At 38.8% G+C, this 13057-nt stretch overlaps 1 protein-coding gene across 2 annotated transcripts in view; it reads right to left on the bottom strand.

The window, feature by feature from the left end:
- The window catches only part of ITGB7 (integrin subunit beta 7), a 603012-nt gene that overhangs the window by 186971 nt on the left and 402984 nt on the right, over positions 1-13057 (bottom strand). The window lies entirely within an intron of this gene.

Genomic DNA, 13057 nt, shown 5'->3' on the forward strand with positions numbered 1-13057 from the left:
ATCCTAATGTTATTGCGCCTAGATCTATTTTCCAGGTCATCCAGCTTTGTTTGTAAATGTGTATTTTGTTTCAGCAGAAACTCAATGTTGATTTCCTCTTCTTGGATTCTATTGTCCATGTCATTCACAGCTTCTTCTATGCCTGTCATCTGGTCCTTCTGTTGTTGCAGGTCTGTATGTAACAGGTCTATTTGTTTAGTAGTTTTTTCTATGAAGGTGTCTATTTTAGTATCCATTTTATCAATTTTATCAGTAAGTTGCTGGATTATAATTATCAGAGACTGAAGTTCTTTCTTGATGCTGGAGTCTTGAGAATTTGTCTTACTGGAACTCATTTCAGACTGATAAACTGACAGGAAAATTTCCATAGTGATTTCTGACAGGAATATTGTTAAGATTTCCTTTCTTTTTTAGATATAGTTCAAGAACTATATAAAACAAACGTATTTAGAAAGAAAATTACTTCAAAAATTAATTTTTTAAGTAATTAATTCCTGTCAGTGTAATGAAATTGGTGGAGCTGAAGAAATCTGCTGCTATCCTGTGTTCATCCTTGGCCACGCCCCCCCCAAGCATGCAAAATCTGAGGGTAATGCTACTCAATGCTAGAAGTCTAAACCTCAAAATGCACTCTCTCGAGACACTCCTAAAAATGGAGAACATCGATATATGTGCAGTAACTGAGACCTGGTTAAAGGCTCCAGAGATCACCCCTGCAATACCAGGCTACAACTCTTACCACACTTTTCGGCCACCAAACCAGGTGCGAAGCACTAAAGGTGGAGGAGTGTCCATATTCACCAAGGATATTCACAACACCAGGCTAGTTGCCCAACACAATGCATCTGAAATTCTCCAGGTGCAACTAACACTGGGTAAGACTGCAATCCAAATTGTAGCTTGCTACAGATCCCCCACCATGCCCCAAGATTCTCACTACACCTTTCTAAACATAATGGAAAATATTAAGATACAACTAACCACCCTAATACTGGGTGATTTCAACTACCCTGCCATTAACTGGGAAAACTACTCGTGTACCAACACCTTTGCCCAACAGTTCTTGGAATTCATAAATTCCAATGCCCTGGATCAACTAATCCTTAGTCCCACCAGGGGCTCCAATATCCTAGACCTAGTTATTACCAACGTGGGAAATCGATGCTCCACACCTATGGTCACCCCCTCGTTGGTCAGGTCAGACCATAAGCTAATTACCCTTGACATCCACATCCCACTCCCACCTCCCAGAAAGGAAACCTCCGTAAAAAACTTCTCCAAAGCCAACTTCATGCTACTCAAGTCAGAAGTGACAAACTTCATGACACCCATGCAGATGGGAACTGAATGTTTGACTGCTGAATCCTACACTAAGGCACTGTACAAGCATCGTGCCATCCCCGATAGACCCAAGACTCTCTCCTCGAAAAAAAGGAAGCCAATCTGGTGGTCCCTTTCCATAAACAAACTTTACAATAAAAGGAAGAAACTGTTGCAGAAAAGAGGAAAATCCCAGGATGCAAAAAACTCCCTTACCAGCCTCAGTAAGAAGTTGAAATCCCTCATAAAATCCTCCAAAGCTAATTACGAAAATAAAATTTCCAAAGACATCCACAAGGCATTCTATAGCATATATATATATATATATATATATATATATATATATATATATATATATATATATATATATATATGTCAAGAATCTAAATGGCAATGCTCAGATCTGCTCTGAGCTACAATAGAATGGCATTAAATATACTGATCCCAAAGGATATTGCCAATATCCTGGCAGATAGATTCAGTGCAAACTTCAGCCCCCTCTCAACCCTTAAAGGGCCCATCTCAATACCAAAAGACTGCCAAATTCCGGTAATAACAGCCACACAGGTAAAAAATGCACTCTTCAAAGCTAACAATACAGCATCCGTGGGACCAGACGACATTCCAGGCTGTGTACTACATGAACTACAAAATGAACTGACACCTCACCTAAGTGTCATGTTTAATCATAGCCTCACCTCAGGCTTCATGCCCACTTAGTGGCGCACAGCTACAGTTATCCCACTCCACATGGGGGGATCCACCTTGGATCCCGGGAACTACCGCCCCATCCGTCTGACGAGCCTGATCTGCAAGGCCATGGAACGTATTATCATGGAACTTATAAACAAAGACATTGGCAACCTTCAAACACTGGACCCCACACAGTTTGGGTTCGTGAAGGACTGATCTTGTCTCCTGAACCTGATTGACTTCTTCAAATCAGTCTCTAGAGCTATGGACAAGGGTAAGGTGGCCCACACAGCCTATCTGGACCTCACCAAGGACTTTGACACCATCCCCCACTCTGGAACCATAGATAAACTTACTAAGCTAGACATTAATCCCTACGTCACTCGATGGGTTGCCAACTGGCTTACTGATAGAACTCACACTGTAAAAGTAGCCGACTCCAAATCCAGCTCCAGACAAATGACAAGTGGAGTACCTCAGGGTATCAGTCCTGGGACCGCTCTTGTTTGGCATCTACTTCTCTGAAGTACAGGCCAACGCTAAGGGACTCTGACTAACAAAGTTTGCAGATTACTGCAAACTGGGAGCCATTATTGAATCCCCAAATGATGTGGATATTCTACAAAAGGGCCTTACAGAAACAGATGCTTGGTGCCAGAGCCATGGGCTCAAGCTCAATGCCAAGAAATGTATAGTTATCCCCTTTGAGAAAAAACATGTAACCATGAATTACCACATAGGTGTCAGTACACTAAACACCGAAAGTGTGATAAGAAACTTAGGGACACAGGTGGACAATGGTCTCACCTTCGATAACCACATCGTCACAACAGTCAGGAAATCCTTCTATGTGGCACACCTCATCACTAAGGGCTTTTCATCCAGAAAAAAGTAGGTCATTGTCCCACTGTACTCATCCCTCATTAGAGCCATTATAGAATACAATGCCCCATTTGGTATGTACCTCTCAAGACATCTGCAACAACTGGAAAGGCCGCAGAAATACCTCAATAAAAGAATCACAGGCCTAAAGCAGATGCCCTATGCTGACTGTCTAAAAAAACTCTACCTATACTCTGTCGCATATCATCTGCTCAGAGGCGATCTCTGCTTAACATACAAGACCATGTCAAGCCCAGAGCTGTTGGACATGCTACACTTAAAGAAATCCCAGTCCCTCAGAGCCACACGCTGCAGGGATCTGTGTAGGCATTAGTAACATTATCAGCGAACAACGTAACATCATGCAATTGGTTTCCTCTTGTAACCATATTTCACCTTCTAACAGTGGTTCACTTGGTACGGTCCATACCAAAGTGAGGGCAAAGCAAGGGAACAGTGATACCAATGAGTTTGACCGCACACCGGCGGTTTTGCGTGAAGCTGCTGTTTCTCCGAGTCAGGAAACAAACAGGAGTGCTGACAAACAGGGGAATGGTTTTCCGACTTCCACTTTTACGGACTGGATGTTTACCAAGCCCCAATTTTTGTTCGACCAGAATAACAGCGACCGTATGGGACCGGGTAGGACTTACTTGGAGACCCAACGCCTTTTTGAAAATGCCTTGTATCGTTATAAAACTTTGGAGCTGGACAATCTATATTTGACTGAGAATTTAAATAAAGGTATTGTACCTAAGGGTCTCAGGGTTTCTAAATACCCTAACCAGGTTATACCTGGTAGTGATTTTCATAAAGAACTTATTGCTGCCTTTGATCAATGTGGTTTAAATATAGTCAAAGCAATTATTAAGAAAAATAGTCATGAGCTTTCTATATTGCAACAAGATATTTCTCATTATTACAAACGTATGACAGAAGATTTACTTTTTGATTCAGCCAAGTATCATGACATCCGGAGGGATGTTGATCTGCATTGCGACATGGTACTTAGTCGTAAATATAAAAAGTTAAGGAGGGATATTTTAGAATACCAGGAGGGGCGGCAGTATCCTAACCCTCCGTCCAATAGATGGCACACTTACAATCAGGCCAGTGAAGCTACATATAGATCTAATGACCCCAATCCCATTATGTTGGAGAATTCTAGGGGTGAAGTATTCTCTACGGATGAAACATCAGGGGAAGGTTTTGAGGGTGAACAGGTGTTACGAAGATCGAGCGTATCGACAGCAGGGGCAACATTCCAACGAAGATCACCCCCCCTTTAGTCCGGGCTCCGCAGGAACAGAGAGGGGGTGGGGGGCCCCCTCGGGTATGGAAGAAGAACAGGGGACACAACTGGTAGTATGTGACCAGTCGTCCATTACACCGTCAGGGCAGTTTTCCCTACACACCAAAGATAACTACTGTATTTACAACTACAGTGATTTTCTGATCACTGATACATGTTTGCAATTGTTTACAAAGGGTTTTAAATTTGTACCAAATAAGCGTAGTAATTTGGTACATGCAATTTTAGATTTAAAACTCTTTACACGCAAATTGAACCTAGAAAATCTTTTAGGTGGCATATCTGGTACTCCTAGTTTACATCTGAGAAAATCTAGTACTTTTAACCCCCCACTACATCCTCAGCTCAAGAATCTTGAGCAAAGGATTGAGAGTAGGTTCCGTAAGGAATTAGGTTCGGATAGATTCAGGGACAACCTAACTATTGATGAAAAGAATTTATTGGAAAAACTAAGTAAGGAACCTGGGTTGAGAATCATGGAACCTGATAAGGGTGGGGGGACTGTCATCATGGATGCCCATTTGTATCAGGCTAAGATGTATGATATTTTGCATGACTACGATAAGTATACTTCTGCTTCTATAAATGAGATTCATTTGTCCTATCACAAAATTGACTTGGCTATACAAGATTTATTAGATCAGGAGGTAATTGAAATGGACACCTACACCTTCCTTTCTAATCCCAATCCACGGGTACCCTCTATTTTCGGGATACCCAAGGTACATAAAAATTTGGAGGACCCTCCTTTGAGACCCATAGTGGCTGCGCAGGGCTCCAAAAAACACAGTATTTCTAAGTACCTGGATTGGAAATTAAAAGAACTGTGGGGAAGGCAAGGTTATATATTAAAGGATTCTTGGGCCTTTTTACGTAGCATACAACCTCATTTATTTGAAAAAGATGTTGTGTTTTTGACAATCGATGTGGTTGATCTTTTCTCCGTTATCCCTAGTGAGGTAGGGTTGGAATGGTTGGAGGAAGCTTTGTGGGAGTGCCCGAATATTACCAACAATGATGTCCATACCATTACCCATTTAATGGAGTTGGTTTTGAAAAATTATTATATTTTCTTTGCTGGTGAGTATTTTCATCAGATTTCGGGAGTTTCCATGGGAGCTAATTGTGCCCCAACTTACGCGGATATTATCTTGTATATGTGGGAGCAAAAGTATGTCACCAACAGTTCCTTTTCTAATCATTGGAACTTTTATGTTCGATTTCTTGATGACATATGTATTTTTTGGAATGGCCCCGTGGGAGACATCCAAAAGTTTATTGATTACCTACATACCACTACCTCTTTTTTAAAATTCACCCATCAGATTTCGTTTGAAAGGGTAAATTACTTGGATGTGGCTCTTATAAAGGAGGGGGAAGGGGTAAAATCCTGCATTTACAGAAAACCTACCTTCTCTAATGGTTATTTACATTACACTAGTTCACATCCACGTTATCAAAAAAGAGGTATTCTTAAGGGACAATTTGTTCGAATATCTCAAATGACTTCTGCTGAAGAAGATTTTAGATTGGAATGTGGGGTATTAACAGCTTTGTTTTTGGAGAGGGGTTATCCCATCGAATTGATTACATTAGTACAGGAAGAGGTTAGTGCAGCTCGATATACTAGGTTTAGACCTATTTTGGGGGAGACATGTACAGGATTGGATGGGGGGACCCCTATGGGTACTACGGAAGCAAATTTTGGTAATTTTACTTTTATTACCAGCTTCAGTGGTAATGCATTCCATATTTGGAGCATTGTTGACCAGGAATGGTCTATGTTCCAAGAATTTACTGATTTGAATGTCTTTAAAGCCAGGTCAGTTAAAACTATATACAAAAGGGGCCAGAATATGAAAAGGGTATTGGAAAATCAGGAATTTTGTATACCAACCTCAAAAAATAAAACTGGCACATACAAATGTGGGCGTTGTCCCTATTGTAAGTTTATTATACAAGGCAGTCATTTATATTTAGAAAGTCGGGGGAGGGATATCAAAACCAATGGTTATTGTAATTGTGCATCTAGTGGATTGGTTTACTTGGCTATGTGTCAAATGTGCCCGGCGTTCTATGTTGGAAAAACTGAGCGCCAGTTTAAGAGGCGCATATACGAACACAGGTATGGCATAGCCAAGTGTAAAAACACCAACGCATTGTACAAGCATTCCACAGAATGTCAAGGGGCAAGTTTTTTGTTTTTTGCCATAGAAATGGTTCTAAAAGACATAAGAGGTGGGCCCTGGGAGGCTAGTTTGGCACATAGGGAAACTTTTTGGCAAATTTTGTTGGAGGCCACACAGCCCCCAGGACTAAATGAGTCCATTTCTGTAGTGCCTTTTTTAAAGCTAAAATCTGCATGCATTTAGTTAGGCAAATGTCATTATTTATTACAAATGTATATATTAAATTATTATTTATTTACTGTAGTATATATACTGAATGCATTTTCATTTGTATTTTATTTTATTTATTTTATAAGAAAGTATGGATTGTTTAAACAATGTTTTGCTTATATATTTATGTTTGTAATTGATTGATGGTTTTATCTAATTAATTGATTAATCCTGTGTGGGTTGATACTATTTAAAGGTGGGGTTTGATTAATGGATTTTATCTGAAGAAGTCAGTACCTTTGGCAGTGTGTGTTTTGTTTGTGATATATAATTTACGTTAATAAACCTTGTGGTTACTTTGCCTGTGGTCAGTACCTTATTGCGAGTAAACGTGTCCTGGTGATTCCGGTCTGGTGTAGCTGCTTTGTGGACACCTCTCAAGACATCTGCAACAACTGGAAAGGCCGCAGAAATACCTCAATAAAAGAATCACAGGCCTAAAGCAGATGCCCTATGCTGACTGTCTAAAAAAACTCTACCTATACTCTGTCGCATATCGTCTGCTCAGAGGCGATCTCTGCTTAACATACAAGACCATGTCAAGCCCAGAGCTGTTGGACATGCTACACTTAAAGAAATCCCAGTCCCTCAGAGCCACACGCTGCAGGGATCTAAACCTTGTCATCACAATGAACAAAACATGCTGGAGGGATAGGTTCCTGACCCAGAGACTCCCCAGACTCTGGAATAGACTGCCCATACATGTCAAGCAGAGTGCCTCTTTGTCCCTCTTCAAAAGGAACCTTGATGATTGGATGGGAGATAGGAAATTCACCCCGGGGATCACATCAGTCACCCTGCTAGACAGGGGTCCAGGGAAGTAAATACTGTGGGAAGAAATAGCCAGGGAATTCTTATGGCTAGGCTTGTATAGGCACTAGGGCTAATAGTACCAACCTATGAACAAGTGAATAACTTTAAATATATTTTAAATACTCATTAACTGTCATGTGATACTAATAAAATAATTAAAACCAAACTTCACTTGAAATGTAATGTGAAAAACCAAGTTTTATGTTAAAACCCTTAGGAGTTAAAAAAAGAAAAGTACTATATAAAAAAAAACAAGTTATGTACTCACCCTAACGTTCCATGTTTGTTGTCCATCTCGCCGTTCATTCTTACATGGATGAGTTCGGAGCCGATCCTTGGCTCCGACTTGGCTGAATACACAGCTGGAAGTCCAAACCCATCCATGTAAGAATGAAGGCGAGATAGGACAACATAACATCTGTTATTTGAAAGTGACCTTTGTAAAAATAAGCTTTCTAAGAATCCAAACAAACACGAAGCAAAATTTACATAACATGCCTAACCGATGTACCTAATGTACCTGTAAAGGGGATTAATATAAAAAGAACAAATAAGTCAATAGGGACATAAAAGACATAGAATAAATGTAAAATGTCCTGACATCTCTATTTATGAATCCAAGCCTTAGTCTTAAGAATACGGAGAATAGATAAGTTTTCATTTAAACCTGGTGGCATCGTGGAATTAAGTTTTAATTGTCATTGTAATTCCCGTCTATCAGTTTCTAACTTCCATCATCCTCCTCTGGGGTTTTTAGGAATAATATCAAGAATACCAAATCTAAATGTGGTAAATCCAAAGTGTGTTTGAACAGAGCATTATTCAGATTTTCTTTAGAGATGGTGTAGAGGTGTTCATAAATTCTTTTTCTTAACTGTCTCTCTGTTTTCCCACATAAAAAAATCACATTTTTCACAAATGGCAATGTAAATAATACCTTTAGTAGCACAATTACCTTTTTTCAATATAATGTCAAATGGTAAATTCTGTAGAGAAACTTTGTGACCTTCTAAAATATAAGAACATTGTTTACATGTTCCGCATCCTGTATTGATTAATTAAATGGGATTGATGGTTTAGTGTATTCAAAGAAAAATTTTAAGTTCCTACCCATTTTGAAAATGAAATACGTGTCCTTATTTACTAAGAAAGAAGTTGAGGTGCAAACTTATTAAGTTGTTTGCTTAATTCCTAGAAGTCAGCCTTGTCTAAACACATATCATTTGCTTTTTTTGTGGGTGATTTAAAAGGGTATAGTTCATCAGATAAGGCTAAGAAAGCACAACTACAAATGGTTAAAACTTTCTTAGATGATATAAAAATGACATTTGGTCTTGACAAATGTGCAAAAGCTACATTTATAAAAGGTAAACTGCAAAATGTTCATTGGTTGTATTATTAACTTATTTTGTATTTAAATGAGCATTTGTATGGTGTGGTCAGTTCTGATGAAGTCCTTATTGGCAAGGACAAAAGTGCTCAATTCAATTTTTATGCTTTGTGTTATTAAACTCTGAACTCTAGAGCTCTTGACTGACTTCAGCCCAAGTATTTGGTTATTTGGTACTGTTTTATGGCTGTTTCCTGGATATTTGTTGCATAACTTCTCATGAAGTTTGCTCAAAACTGGGAGGATGGATATTATCTTTTGGGTTGGTTTGCTTTGAGAGGGGTTTAGTTAGAGCAGTTTTCCAAATCTGTAGCATGAGGTTTTGTGTGAGACATAGATTATATATGTGGGTGAGAGGGAGACATAGATGCTTTTTGCAGTGATATCTGAACCGGGGTTTATGTTGTCAGATCCAGGAGGGGTGTCAGTGGAAATTATTTCAAGTAGAATAGAGACTTCTTTGGATGTACGCATTTAAAGTGGAAGAGGGGGATGAATGGTGGTGGGGTGGGCAATGCATGTTTCTTGGGAGGTGTGGAGTTTATTAAAGGGACATTGCTAAATTCTTTAAGGAAATCCTCTGGAGAAAGTTTTGCTGTAAAACATTGAATGGTGTTTTTAGACAGGGTATCATGAGAAGGTATTCTTCCTGTAAGTAGATTAACCTCTTTCCAAAAGTGTTTGGGAGAATGTAAGAGTGTAATTTATTTCTTTGTATGAAGATTTCTTTTGTGCATTCAGTAGAACTTCTTGTCTAGGTTATGCAAAGCTATAAAAGAGGTGCATTTGTCAGTTGTGGGTGTCTGTTTCCATTTTTGCCATGCTTCATCTCTTAGAGTTAAAAGAGTCTGAGCTTCACTGATAGCCATTCAGTTTTGGTGGGTTTATAAAGGCTGTGGATAAGTGGGAAGAATTTGTCTTGCAGCTGGAGTAGAAAGTTGGTTAGGATTATGGCTGCTGTATTAGGGTCATGTAAGGGGAGTATATGGTTCCAGTTGTGGGATGCGAAAAAGGTTCTGAGTTTCTCTATATTTGTAATATTCTGGTTACTGAAGGCTTTTAATATTGGTGGTAGTTTTATAAGATAACTGCCAATTGTAAAGGTGATTGGGCAGTGGTCACTTAGTGATGGTGGTAGAATGTTTATGCTGGAGATGGAGTTTTGCATGTCGGTAATAATTAGGTCAAGTGTCGAGTGTTTGGAGGATCTGAGGTTGGGTCTTGTTTTTATGAGTTGAGGAGACCAAAGTCTGCTAGGAAAGTACACATGTCAGATGAAAGAGGGCCAAGATAAATAAGACTGAAGTCACCTAGAATGATTATTTATTGTTTTTGGGACAGTTATTAAGGATGTTAGACATGCGTGATTTTAATTTATTTAACGAAGCAAGGGGTAGTAGATAGGCTTTACTGATCAGTAGTGGTTTGCTTTTGTGAGATGGAAATTTTAGGAGAATCCAATTAGGACCAAAGTCAGTGACATTTGGGTTTAAGTTATTTATGCAAAAAATTTGAGTTTCCACTTGATTGTTTGCCTAGTCTGGCATCATTGACATACTTGTATGAGGTTAGAAAGTGTTGGAAGATGGGGAAGTTTTTTTTTTTGACCCAGGATTTTGTGACTGTTAGAATGTCTGGGCTGTGGTGGTGAATAAAATCACGTATGTGGTCTTGCTTGTTTCTGATGCTATATGCATTGTGAAAGGCACAGGCCAGCGAAGGAAGAGAGTAGTTCTGATGTTGAGGAAAGGGAGTTGTTGGACCTTGCTTGGGTTCAATGCTACCCTTAGGAAGGAGTATAAAGATTATGGAGTACAGTCATAAGGGGATCTTTGGTATTTATAGGCAGAGATGAAAATGTTTCTGAGTCTTAGTAATCTTATAGAATCTTATAGAAGAGTGATCCAGACAGTGGTGAGCAGGGATTAGGTTTGGTCTGATTACTGGGGGGTTGTGGTGGTGATTTGTTGGTATGAAAGTTATGGAACTAAGGGTAACACATAGTGATATGATAATTGTTGTGTAAGTATTTTATGAAGATGCTTGTTATTGGTTGTAGGGGTGAGGGAGGTGAAGAGGAAAGAAGAAGTACGTAGAACAGGGTAAGGTGTAGAGAGAGGGAGAGATATTTTACTGGCTAGATGTGTGTTGTGTTTGTACAAGAAGTTATAAGTGGGAGTTAAGATGTCCAGTAATATTGTAGATCTGACTTTTAGGGCAGTGAGAAAAGAGATTTGTGTGATTTTATAGTGGTGTCTTTTTTAGGAGGTGAGTCTTGAGGGTGTGATAGTATGTGGAGAGCAGAGCAAATATAATGAGTGGTCTGAGGGGGGCGGGGGGGCTTCTGGGAGGGAAGTAAACCAGGACAAAACTCCTACTGTCTTTGGAGATAATCAGTCAAGACCTGTGTCTAGCAATGACCTCAAAAAGGGTAGATACAAATGCAGAAAGAGGAAGAGCTTGGTGAAAAGAGGCAATGCTAATAATTGTATGACAGGAAAGTAGTGTATGTTGTTCCATCACTTTAATGGGATAGTCTAACCCTAATGAGAATGTACGTATTGAGATGGAGGTGTTTTTAAAGGAAGAGTCAAGCAAAGGGAAGTCAAAGAGATACTTCCTGTCGTAACATTTTTGTAAAACAGAAAACGTAGAAGTGTAAGACACTAAGCACAATTGACAGGATAAGTGGGAAATGCACCTTAGGTTTTTTCTAGGGTAATCATAAATGGGTAACCCCACATTTGAGCACTTGCATGGATGATCCTGAGACCATAAGTATTTGACTAAGGTGAATCAGAGGAAAGCTGGATACTATTCTGTCAAGGAGTGCTTAGCTTGTATAATAGTGTTATACTGAGGTCGTGTAGCTGGTACAGGAAATGTGTGAATGTTCCATGACAAGGTTTGTAGGTGTTATAATAAGCAGACTGTAAGCCCAGCCCAAGTTTTTATTTTCTTATCAATGGTATGAGGTATGTTGTAATTTAAAGGATAGCTGTCTGTATCAATGCTGATTTCTGATGTCCCTAAGTAAACCTTGATTGATGCAGTTTCTCATTCTGTGGGACATAGTTGCTTGAACTAACAGAGATTAAGTTAATACTAACCTCAGCTTTTTAACAGTCGTGGATTTATTTAATCTGCTATTCATTTTCAGAGACCTGGAGGAGTAAATCAACAGCAGCATAAGGCAACAGGAGTTTATTAAAAGACAGTCCTCCAGTTTTGTAGTAAGGTTAAAATGTGTAGGTGATTGTATTGCCAAAAAGACTAGCGTTAGGTACTTTTCCTAAGAACCCTGAGCAAAATGTGCTTGGTGCTTATCTTTAGTAAAAACGAAAATAAAAGGCTGTAAAAGTAAGGAAAAGAAAACAATGTTTAGGGATGATTTCAACCTGCCTTGGAACTGACAATGTTTCTTATAACTCATTAATAAAATGAAACTCTTCAATCTACGAGACTCTGTTTTTGTGGGTACATATTATGTTTTGTTTAAAATTTTTAACGAGTCAGCTGTCTGTTGTTTCTAATACTTTTGGAGTCACTTAGTTAAATGTAAGATACAAATAGAAACTGCTGTTCCAGTGACTTTCTCCGCCAATAAGAACCAGCAGAAAAGTATTGTGGTCTGTGTCACTGAACAATTGTATTCTACTATACTGCATAAGGAATGCTTACACGTAGCTAGGAGTTATCTTAAGCTGAAGAAATATGTTGCAGGAGTTTATTGCCTGCATATCGCTACATTAAAATGTATCAACACCAGGGTGGTAGGTACTCTGTTCAGCAAATGAGTAAGAAAATGAAACTGCAGCAAAATTAAATTACAATAAGGATATGCCCTATAAAAATATTTGTGTTAAATTAACGATATTTAAAGTATAAAAGTGTGTCCATTATTTTTGATCATCTTTTCTCCAAGTGATACTTGTGACACTTTTATTAATTTCAAAGAACAGCAAGTCAAATTACTTTCTGTTATGCTGTTTTGATTTATAACAGGTAGCAACAGTGTATCCCTCCTGGTCTGTAAAATGGATTGACTGGTAAACAATGCATTTCCGTGCTAAGACTATATTACTCTGAAATGTTATAGGTACAAGATCTATCACAGTCTTTTATGTGTGAATATCTGCTATGGGAACTAATGAAATATATTCACTTCTTGGATGGAAAATCTCATTTTGATTTGGCACACATTTCTCAAAGTGTTTAAAATTAGTTGATTACAGGAGACATACAAGA

Source organism: Protopterus annectens, chromosome 9.part0 (genome assembly GCF_019279795.1).
Source record: "Protopterus annectens isolate FY-2018-M chromosome 9.part0, PAN1.0, whole genome shotgun sequence".
Taxonomy (NCBI): domain Eukaryota; kingdom Metazoa; phylum Chordata; order Ceratodontiformes; family Protopteridae; genus Protopterus; species Protopterus annectens.